Here is a 12243-nt window from a genome sequence, read left to right as displayed (position 1 = left end):
GGTGTTGCTTGGTTGCTGTGGATTTTAACTTTTGCAGCGTGTATAATAATATATTTTATTCTATTTTAACTCTGTTCACTGCCCAGAGTCGTGCAAAAATGGACTGCCATATAAATTGGATAAACAAATAAATACATGAATAACCCAGTAGGTTATGAATTAGTCTAATTTGGTCTTTTCTGGCTGGCCTCCTGTTCATCATGGGCGTCCAACCTTGCCCACTTCAAGACATGTAGACTTCAACTCCCAGAATTCCCTGGCACTCTTTTCCATGGGTAGCCTCATTGTGGCTTGCTTACTCTCTTGTAATCCCTTCCGCTGCGATCTCTCTGCTCTAGGGGGTGGGAGGAAAAATACAGGCGTGGCTGGCTGAGGAATTCTGGGAAGGGAAGTCCACAAGTCTTAAATCAGCCAAGATTGGACACCCCTGCTCTTCATCCTGGTAGTGTTGGCTGAAGATGTTGGATGTTAAACCCACCACATCTGGAAAGCTCTGGATTGGGATAGAAAGCTGTTCCTTTACATACCCCAGGCTTTTTTTAGGAGGGGATGGGGTGGATCTGCCTGGAACATTAACAGAGGGAAGACAAGATCATGTGAAATATTGGTACTGCTTTATAATGCCTTGCTAAGGCCACACTTGGAATCCTGCATCCAGTTGTGGTCCCCATGATGCAAAAGAGATGTGAGATTCTGGAAAGAGTGCAGAGAAGAGCAACAAAGAGGATTCGGGGACTGGAGGCTAAAACATATGAAGAACAGTTGCAGGAACTGGGCATGGCTAGTCTAGTGAAGAGAAGGACGAGGGGAGACGTGATAGCAGGGTTCCAATATCTGAGGGGCTGCCCCAAAGAAGAGGGAGTCAAGCGATTCTCCAAAGCACCTGAGGGCAGGACAAGAAGCAACAGATGGAAACTGATCAAGGAGAAAAGCAACTTAGAACTAAGGAGAAACTTCCTGACAGTGAGGACAATTAATCAGTAGAACGAAATTGTAGATGCTCCATCACTGGAGGCTTTTAAGAAGAGACTGGACAGTCACTTGTCCAGAATGGCATGGGGTCTCCTGCTTGAGCAAAGGGTTGGACTAGAAGACCTTCCTCCAACTCTGTCATTCTATGTTCTAAGACCAAGCAAAGTTTCCATAGCCCACCATTCCAGTTGACGGGAGTTCCGCAGTCCCTTTGGCGTGGCTCTCTCCCAACCGAGCATCCCAGACAGTGATAGATTCCCAATTTCAAGGCTGTAGATATTTTGTTAAAGGTCAGATAAATCCCTAAACCCATTTCCTCCCCATTTCCCCATTTAGAGCCTCCGCTTGGTGTTATTAAAATGCATTCATTCCTGTCTCTGATTTTCTGGTTAAGTGCTCTAATCTCTTTCTGTTAATAGCGGAAAATAAAAAGTGTAAGAATGTCGCCCATGAAATATAAATGGTGCGAACCCATAAATGCAGCACTTGCCAAAGCTGTTTGCATACATTATGCAACATATTGAGGGGGAGGAAGGGGCCCCTCCACAAAGCGGGGCGGGGGGGGTGCGGGAAACGCATTGCAAATCAGGCCTTTGCCAAGTTCCCCTTCAGAAGAGAATACAATAAAATCAGAGCTTAATAATGTCTAATATGAGGGTTGAAAGCTTTGCTACCTCGTCTGCACCAACAAAGAGCAATAATCTATGCTAATCCAGTGAGTGACTTCTGCAGTTGTGGGGTGGGGAACGGAAGGGTTGGGGGCTTCCGATTTCTTCTCTGCCCTGAAAATGAGGAATCCTAGACTCCTGGCACTGGAAGGGACCTTGGAGGTCTTCTATCCAACCCCCCTGTCCAAGGCCCAAGGAGTCTTGGTTGCCTCATGGACAAAGGGTTGTCTCATCTACGTAGATTGGGAGGGGGTCTCCTGTTTGAGCAGGAGCGGGTTGGACTAGAAGACCTCCAAGGTCCCTCCCGATTCTGTTATTCTGTCTGCTTCTGTAACATTTTTCTTGAAAACCTCCAGTCCACCCACCGCTCCCTGAGTCGTTGGCTGAGATGGGCAGCTATAAATATCAAATCAAATCAAATCAAATCAAATCAAATCAAATCAAATCAAATCAAATCAAATCAAATCAAATCAAATCAAATCAAATCAAGCAGGTTCCACTGATTAATCGTTCTCAGTGTCAGAAAATTTCTGCTTAATTCCAGGTTGTTTCTCTCCTTGATTAGTTTCCACCCGTTGCTTCTTCTCCTGCCCTCTTTGGTGCTTTGAATAGGTTGACCCCCTCCTCTTTTGTGGCAGCCCCTCAAATATTGGAAGACTGCTATCATGCCAGCCCTAATCCTTCTCTTCCTTAGATTAAACAAACCCAGTTCCCTCCATTTTTCCATTGTAGGGTTTAACAGAGTAACAGAGATCTTGTAGGTCCGTGATGGCAAACCTCTGGCACGCCTGCCAGAGGTGGCATGCAGACCCCTCTCTGTGGGTACATGCACCGTCGCCAGCTGCTATTCGGGTTTCTGGTACTATGGTGCACGCATCCGCATTCCAGTTGGTTCGCCACCACTGTTGTAGAACATCTAGTCCAGTGTTTCTCAACTTTGGAAGCTTGAAGATGGGTGGACTTCAACTCCCAGAATCCCCCAGCCAGCGCTGCTGGCTGGGGGATTCTGGGAGTTGAAGTCCACCCATCTTCAAGCTTCCAAAGTTGAGAAACACTGATCTAGTCCAACCCCGTGCCCAAGCAGGAGACCCTACCTACACCCTTTCTGACAAATGGCAGCCCAATCTCTTCTTGGAAGCCTTTGCTTTGCTTCTTTGATTTACTCGTGTGCGCGTGCGCACTTCTGCGCATGTGCAGAAGCATTTTGATGACATCGGGGTCGGTGGGTGGAGCCTCCTGCCAGTTTTACTACCGGTTCTATCAAACCGGTGCGAACCAGGGGCAACCCACCACTGGAGAACGGGCACTTGTAGTAATAACTCCTCTGCACAGTGGTGGGTTTCAAATTTTTTTTACTACCAGTTCTATGGGCATGGCTTGGTGGGTGTGGCTTGGTGGGCGTGGCAGGGGAATGATACTGTAAAATCTCCATTCCCTCCCCAATCCAGGGGAAGGAGCCTTGGTAGTACAGGGGTTTAAGGCACCCTGTTATTAAGCTGGTTATTAAGACCAGCTGCCTGCAATTACTGCAGGGTTCGAATCTCGCCAAGGCTCAAGGTTGACTCATCCTTCCATCCTTTCTAAGGTAGGTGAAATGAGGACCCAGTTTGTGGGGGCAATAAGCTGACTTTGTATAAATATACAAAAAGGATGAAGGCTATTGCTTAACGCCTTGTAAGCCGCCCTGAGTCTCCGGAGAAGGGCGGCATATAAATCAAATTAAAAAAAAAAAAAAGGTTACTGCAAAATCCCCATTCCCTCCCGATCAGCTGGGACTTGGGAGGCAGAGAATAGATGGGGGGTAGGGCCAGTCAGAATGTTTACTACCGGTTCTCCGAACTACTCAAAATTTCCACTACCGGTTCTCCAGAACTGGTCAGAACCTGCTGAAACCCACCTCTGCCTCTGCAGAAGAAAACCCTACACAATCACAGCTGAAGCAGTGAAAGGACTTCACGCAAAGGAACAGAAAGCAGCTTTCGTCTTACATTCAGGGTGTACCTTACACAATCTAGGTTCAACAACTTCTCACCCAGTTTCATGCTTGTATGCCATGGCACGAGGATCAAATCTCAGCTACGGGTCGTGCCAAGGAATATTTAACCACGTTCAGCCAATACGGCGTGCCTGAATATATACCGAGGGAGGCTGGACTGGGAAGAAGAAGACGGATGTGGTTTTAAAATTGGAGGAAGAAGCATCAATCACCCACTCTGTCGCTGATGACACTCGTCTGAAATGCAAATGATCTCCAAGCTGTAGTAATAAAAGAAGCACGGTAAAGAAATGGGACTAAAATTAAATATAAAACGAATGGCAGCCATCAGCCTGAGAATTGACAATGGAGATACCAAAGCGGTGCAGACCTTCTGTCTTTTTCTCAAGGAAACAGCAATCAGGAAATAAGCTGCAGACAAGCCCTTGATAGAGCAGTTGTGAAGGCTTTGGACAACCAATTAAATAGGAGCCAGCCGTGTGCGGCAGCAGCCAAAAAAGCCAATGCAATCCTAAATTACATTAACAGAGGGATTCAATCAAGATCAAGGGAGGTTCTAATACCACTCTATAAAGCCTTAGTAAGGCCATTCCTAGAGTCCTGCATCCAGTTTTGGTCACCACACTATAAAAAAGATGTTGAGACTCTGGAAAGAGTGCAGAGAAGAGCAACCAGGATGATGAGGTGACTGGAGGCTAAAACATTAACAGATTAACAGAGTTGGAAGGGACTTTATAGGCCATCTAGTCCAACCCCCCCGCTCAAGCAGGAGACCCTACACCATTTCTGACAAATGGCAGTCCCATCTTTTCTTGAAAGCCTCCAGTGACGAAGCTCCCAAAACTTCCAAAGGCAACTTCTGTTTCATTGGTTGATGGTTCTCCTTGTCAGAAAGTTGAATCTCTCCTTGGTCAGTTTCCATCCATTGTTCCTTGTCTGGCCTTCGGGTGTTTTGGAAAACAGCTTCAGCCCCTTCCTCCTCCCTGTGGCAGCCCCTCCAATACTGGAAGATGCTCTCCTGTTTCCCCTGGTCCTTCTCTTCTCTTCCCTAGACTAGCCGTGCTCAGTTCCTGCAACTGTTCATCGAATGTTTTAGCCTCCAGTCCCCTCATCATCCTGGTTGCTCTTCTCTGCACTTTTTCTAGAGTCTCAACATCTTTTTTTATAGTGCAGTGACCAAAACTGGATGCAGGACTCTAGGTGTGGCCTTACTAAGGCTTTATAGAGTGGTATTAGCACCTCCCTTGATCTTGATTGAATCCCTCTGTTAATGTAATTTAGGATTGCATTGGCTTTTTTAGCTGCTGCTGCACACGACTGGCTCCTATTTAGTGGGTGTTGATTGTCTGTAGTTTCCTGGGTCTGTTTTTCCCCCTTATTTTGAAGATGGGAACCACATCAGCTCTTTTCTAATCCTCTGATAGTTCCCTGGTGCTCCAGGATTTTTGAAAGATGTGGTACAGAGGTTCTGAGATGACATCTGCCAGCTCCTTTAGAACTCTGGGATGTAATCCGTCAGGTCCCGGTGAAGAACGGTTGCAGGAACTGGGCCTGGCTAGTCTAGGGAAGAGAAGGACCAGGGGATGCATGATAGCAGCCTTCCAATATTCGAGGGGCTGCCCCAGAGAGGAGGAAGGGGGTCAAGCTGTTTTCCAAAGCACTAGATAAGGCCAGACAAGGAACAATGGATGGAAAGGGAACAAGGAGAGATTCAACCTGGAAAGAAGAAAGAAGAAGAAGATCAATCAAAGATACTTTTAAAACCATCCAAATATTCCGAAAACAAAAAGGCAGGATAAACACAGCATAATCCGAGTATCATTGAGAGACCGCAAGAGATCCAAAATAAACACTTTGCATATTTCGGGCACTCAAATCTCTCCTCTGAATTTTCCACCCAGAAAGCTGAACATCTCCACCATCGGCCAAACTGAGGCAAATTCACCTGTGCTAATTGCAGCTGCAGCGATTCCCTTTGATCTCCACAACCAACCCAGAAGGCACAAAGCCGCACCTGAAATGGAGGTGGGGGTTGTGTTGCTCCTCGCATGGAATTGCGGCCAGGAAAACAACAACAACAACCCTGAGCTGCATCCATTCTGAGGCTTGGGGGCCGTTTGGTGGGCTGCCCTCCCCTCCCCTCCCAGCATTTGCACCCAGCACCGGGGAGGGTTGCTAGGAATCTCCAAGAATTCCTCTGCACCGCGAGGTGACAATAGGAGCAGACATCGGTTATCAAGCAAAAGGCGACATTTTATTAGACAAGGTGTTACAGCCACGATAACAGTTCCGCCGAGACAGCGAAGGGCAGATTTTTGGATATGGACGGAATAATCAGAAGCTGCCAAAGATTTATGCTTGCATTGAGACAACAGCCTGGGTTTTTTCTGGAGGGGGATGGAGAGGGAAGCCGAGGGGGCTTCAAGCACCGGTTTCAAACCAGTTCAGGAGGCCAGACCAGCACCAGGGAGGTCCTGGGGTGGGAAGCAGCCTGAACTATGAATCCTTCGGAAGACGGAAAGGCCTTTGTGTTCAATCAGGAGATTCATAGGCTTCTCGTGCCCTTAATGGCTCTGCAAAGCTTACACAGATATCATAAAACCACCCATAAAAAGAACGTGAATGCATAACAAATATAAAACACGCACACAAACACGGCAACGCTAAAAAGCCTGGGTAAAAATATGGGTTTTCAGCCCCCTGCAAAGTGGGAGGAGGAGGAGGAGGAGGAGGAGGTGAGCCCAACAGCTTCTGGGGAAAAGCAGAGGGAGCTGCAGACAAAGGCAGGAGAAAAGAAGAGGCTGTGGGAGGGAGGGAGGGAGTCTGCTCCGCCCTGCAGGGTAGGCCAGGTCAAGAGAAAGAGAGCGCAGGGACCCCAGAAATAGTCCTTGCTGTGCTAGGGAAGAATAAGAGAATTTTGGAATGTGACGCCCTTGCAGCTCTCTGGGTTGGGTTGTTTTCTTGCATGACCCAACTAGGGAATTTCATCAGTGCTAGAAGGGAGGAGAGGAGAGGAGGAGGATTGTGGGGTTCTCCCTTCTCTCTGCTTGGCTGTTTTCTTGCAGATGCTTCATGACCCAACTAGGGAACATCATCAGTGCTAGGACTAGTTGGGTTTTGAAACAGCATTGATGATGTTCACAACCTCACCCTCCTCCTCCTCCTCCTCCTCCTCCTCCTCCTCCTCCTCCTCCCAGCAAAGCCCCCTCCCTTCTAGCACTGATGATGAATCAGACAATTAGATGACTTAAACAAACTGATTATAAATGTTCCTAGGAGGAAGCCAAACCCAGAAGCCGAGATATTTGACTCCCTCTGCAGCTGAATAATAAATAAATAACTTTATTGTCATTGTACGTGTATATACAGTATACCCATACAACGAAATTCACTTAACACCCAAAGACCAGGTCCAACACACATAACAATCCCCAAATACCCCCACCCACCCACCCACCACAAATTCCCCGCCCCTAAACCACCCAAGCATCCACACAGCAGACCAAGTAATGCTGTCCAACAGCTCATTGATGGTGGCCCTTTAGTTCCTTGCTGAGTGCGATGATCGCTCTGGGAAATACTAGCGTTTATGGTAAGGTTGGCCTGACTCATCCTTTCTCCTGCTGCACAGAACATACAGTGGCCTGCAAAGCGAAGGAGCCTTCCTCTCCCACCGCCTGCCTGTCCCTCAAGCTTGCTGGCTGGATTTCGGATCTCCAGGAAGTAATTGAAAGAAAAGACCACGAAAAATATGAAATAGAGAAATTATCTTTCAGCGCCCCCCCCCACCCCCGCCTTTGATGTGGCCTATATTTCCTTGCACTGATGAGCTACTTAACACCTACTCCCTGATAAGGAACTCTGGGCTCTGTTTAATACGGAAGGAATTAGGTTACACATTTTAATGGATTTCAAGGCCGAGATAAAGCCGGCTCTTTTGCAATTCCTTTCCTCAAGGACGCCCATCCTGGGGTCAAAAAAGCAGCTTCCTTGGGGAGGGGGGGGCAGAAAATTTCCCTCCGATTTGGGGGCTACTGGGTCAGTTTTTCCTGGCAGGAGAATGCTCTGTCCATCCTGTGGAGCAATGCGGACCCCACCGGCTAAGAAATTCCATTCTCATCCAAGAACTGAAGAAGTTTCTTGGATGAGAAGCGAAACGTTTTCAAAGAAAAAAACCCAAGGAAGTCCAGTTGCCTTTTCGATTATTTGCAATAATCGATCAATCAATTAAATAAATAAAATACAGCTGCAGGCTCAATGAGATATTTGTACCACCAAGGATAAGCCAGCCTTCAGGTGTGCTTCCCCAAAGGAGCAGGCAGGGAGCTGATCTGCAGCTCTTTAAAGCAGCTGCCTCTTTTCCTGGCATCACAGCCACAGCAGCTGCTAGACAGAGGATCCCAGGAAAACAATGTTTTAAAGAGCTGCAGCCGAGGGCTCTCCTCCTGCCCCTCGGCTTTTGAATGCCCCTTTATGGAACTGAAACTTTATGGTATGTCTAATCTGATGAACAGAAGGACCAGGGGTGACATGGTAGCAGTCTTCCAATATCTCCCAAAGAAGAGGGAGTCCAGCTATTCTCCAAAGCACCTGAGGGCAGGACAAGAAGCAATGGGTGGAAACTCATCAAGGAGAGAAGCAACTTGGAACTAAGGAGAAATTTCCTGATAGTGAGAACAATTAACCAGTGGAACTGCTTGCCACCAGAAGTTGTGGGTGCTCCAACACTGGAAATTTTTAAGATGATGGATAACCAATTGCCCAAAATGGTATAGCGTTTTCTGCCTAAGCAGCGGGTTGGACTATAAGACCTCCAAGGTCCCTTCCAACTCTCTTATTCTATTCTATTGTAATCCAAAGCATTGCGTGGCCCCGACTGGTCCCCACGGCATGGCTTCAGGCAGGACAGAGCTCAAACAAGATATTGTGCGAACATTTGCTCCATGCAGACAGATGTGTTGGAGTGTCTTGGTTGGTTTCAGGCTTCACGGAGGTGCAACTTTTTAGTAAGAGGTTGTCTCCAAGCTGCTGAATAGAAGGCCTCTTTTGGAGACGAGGAGGGGGCTCGGAAGATGGTGCGCCATCACAAAAGAAGAGGGGGTCAAATTATTCTCCAAAGCATCAGAGGGCAGGACATGAAACAATGGTTGGAAACTAACCAAAGAGGGAAGCAACCTGGAACTAAGGAGAAACTTCCTAACAGTGAGGACAATTTACCACTGGAACAGCTTGCCACTAGAAATCGTGGGTGCTCTGTCACTGGAATGGTATAGGTTGTCCTGCTTGAGTAGGAGGCTGGACTAGAAGACTTCCAAGGTCCCTTCCAGTTCTACTCTACTCTACTCTACTCTACTCTACTCTACTCTACTCTACTCTACTCTACTCTGTTCTATATTCTCTACTCTATTCTAGGCTCATTGCCAAGTGTCTATGAAGATTCTCAGCCATCCGAATCATCGTTATATCAAAAGTGGGTTTTTTTAATTCTAATTTTTTGAGGAAAAACAAAACAAAGTCAGCACGTGGCCCCACATAGGAGATTTAATCCATCAGGACGAGATTTGGCCGTCCATCTGCATTTGAAAGATAAGGTCCCTCTTTTGAAGACAGCGAAGTCCACATTTTGGACAGAGAGGACGGCTGGTTGGAAAGAAGGGTCAAAGAGGCCACCTAGGTCGAAACTGAACAGCCCCTCCCTCAACAGAGGGGGAGGGGTAAAATATCATCTACTTCCAGTCTACAACACAGTCCTTTCAGCAGTTCCAAGAAGCCTCCTCACCCATTTGCACCACTCAGGTGACCCTGAGGACACAGATAAAACCCCCAAGAACCACAAGGGCTCTCAGAGAGTGTTAAAACTGGCAAAGAAAACACAATCTTTCCATCCATCCCCCCCAATCATCCTGTCAAAACCCATCATTCCCCACTGCCATCAACTCATCTCAACTGTCACTAACTATTCCTCCATCTCCCACACCATCCAATACAACCGATGAAGCTTCTAAGACAGGAAGTGAAACGTCTTTTCTCCCCCCTTAAAAAATCAGTCCAGTTGCCTTTTCAAAAATAAAAAAAACCACTTTTGATACTCCTTGCCAAGGTTACGATGCAACATATGACGAATGGTTGCAGGAACTGGGCCTGGCTAGTCTAGTGAAGAGAAGGACCAGGGGAGACAGGACAGCAGCCTTCCAATATTTGAGGGGCTGCCACAGAGAGGAGGAAGGAGGTCAAGCTATTTCCCAAAGGCACCTGAAGGCCAGACAAGGAACAATGGATGGAAACTGAACAAGGAGAGATTCAACCTGGAAATAAGGAGGAATTTTCTGACAGTGAGAACAATCAACCCATGGAACAGAAGTTGCCTTTGGAAGTTGTGGGAGCTTCATCACTGGAGGCTTTCAAGAAGGGACTAGACTGCCATCGGTCAGAAATGGTGTAGGGTCTCCTGCTTGAGCAGGGGGTTGGACTAGATGACCTACAAGGCCCCTTCCAACTCTCTTAATCTGTATCTGTATTGGTTTAAGCCAAGGTTGGGAGGGGCAGCATTGTCTAGCAAGGGGGACCCCCCTCATTTTCTGCTGCTTAATGCCACCAGTTTCTCTGCTTGAAAACCAGGAATTTGCCCTGCCTCCCTGCAGCTCCGAAGCCTCTGGCCACCTCCTTGGGGCTACTCAGAGGCCCCACCTCAATGGCAAGGGGAAATAAGCAATCTGGCCTCCCTGCTTCCTGCCATCTCTTCCGCGCTGCCTCGGAGGCCGGAGGAGCAGCGTGGGGATTACTTAGCCTCCTGACACTTTTACTTAATGTCACGATTTCGGTGGGCCAGAAATCAACCCTGAAAGGAGGGAGAGAAAAAAAAAAACGTGATTTGATTTAACTTTTGCTTCTTGACCCAGAGTCGGCCATTAAGGGGCGAAAAAGAGATCTGCAGAAGCAGAAGGAAAATCGATAGCAGGAGAAAGGAATATTTCTATTTTTGAAGGCTGGTTCCCCAGTGTGCCGGTGATGACAGCACCTCTCGATTCAACAACCCCCTCCTTCGTTTTATTACATTTTTGTGCCGCCCATCTCGCGGTTCGAGGGAGCCAGGGAGGGTTCTTCGCAGTTCTTTGTCAGACGGGGGTCTCTCTTCCCTTGCCCACAGACCCCCCACTGCACAGGTTGGAGATGTCCAGAGCTCTGCAGTTGGGCAGGTGAACATCTGGTTCCTTTTTGCAGCTGCAAACGGCAGGAAGGTCAGCGGACAGCCAAAGGGGAGGGAGGGGCTGCTTGGTCCAGCTTGAGGCTTTGGAAAGGGGGTCCCTCAGACCCCCCCTCCCCTTCCCAGGAAGAGGGTTTTCAGCACATGGGCACAACTGCTTTACCACTGCTTGCAACGCCCTCTGAAGCACGGCTTTCATAGAGATTCTCCGTCATCCAGGCCATGGTTGCCCCAAAGGTGCTTTTTCAAGAGGCCACTGGACCTTTTTTTTTTCTTTGAAGACGTTTCGCTTCCATTCCAAGAAGCTTCTTCAGTTCTGACTGGATGGTGGAGAATAGAAGGATGTATATTCCTTAGAGACAGCTGGTCATTTGCATCCTTTTAGAGGGTCTTTGAAGCACTTAAAACACTCCTCCAAGTGCTTCAATCATCCTCAGAAAGGATGCAAATGACCAGCTGTCTCCAAGAGGTATAAATCCTTCCCTTCCCCACCATCCGGTCAGAGCTGAAGAAGCTTCTTGGATGAGAAGCGAAACGTCTTCAAAAGAAAAAAAACCCAGAAAATCCAGTTGCCTCCTGTTTAAGATGGGTGGACCAACTTCCGGAATTCTGGGTGGGGAATTCTGGGAGTTGAAATCCACGAGTCCTAAAGCTGCCAAGATTGGATTTTTATTTTTTATTTTATTTTATTTTGAATTTGTATACCGCCCTTCTTCCTGAGGACTCAGGGCGGTGAACAGCCAAATAAAAACATCAAATACAAATATTAAAATACAGTTAAAAATATATATATAGATTTGGATTCCCTCACCCTCCCTTCTGATGAAGAGGAGGCCAATCAGGAAAGGTCAAGTCAGATCGATTCATAACCCCACCGGGTTATTAATGTTATCTATCTATCTATCTATCTATCTATCTATCTATCTATCTATCTATCTATCTATCTATCTATCTATCCATCCATCCATCCATCCATCCATCCATCTATCATCTATCTATCTATCTATCAATCATCTATCTATCCATCTATTATCTATCTATCTATCTATCTATCTATCTATCTATCTATCTATCTATCTATCTATCTATCTATCTATCTATCCATCCATCCATCCATCCATCCATCCATCCATCCATCCATCCATCCATCCATCCATCCATCCATCCATCCATCCATCTATCTATCTATCTATCTATCTATCTATCTATCTATCTATCTATCTATCTATCTATCTATCTATCTATCTAATCCACCCACCCACCCACCCAATTGATATGGTGCCCCTCTCAGCAAGACTTTGGGCAGTGAATAAGAGTGAAAATAGGAAAAAAAAGCTATTATTATTACACACGCTGCAAAAGTTAAAATACAAAGAGAGCAGAAAACGTCAAGCCCAACTCTT

The sequence above is a fragment of the Pantherophis guttatus genome, chromosome 3 (assembly GCF_059756535.1).
Source record: "Pantherophis guttatus breed Tessera chromosome 3, ASM5975653v1, whole genome shotgun sequence".
NCBI classification, from domain to species: domain Eukaryota; kingdom Metazoa; phylum Chordata; class Lepidosauria; order Squamata; family Colubridae; genus Pantherophis; species Pantherophis guttatus.
Note: the sequence above shows the minus strand (reverse complement) of the source record.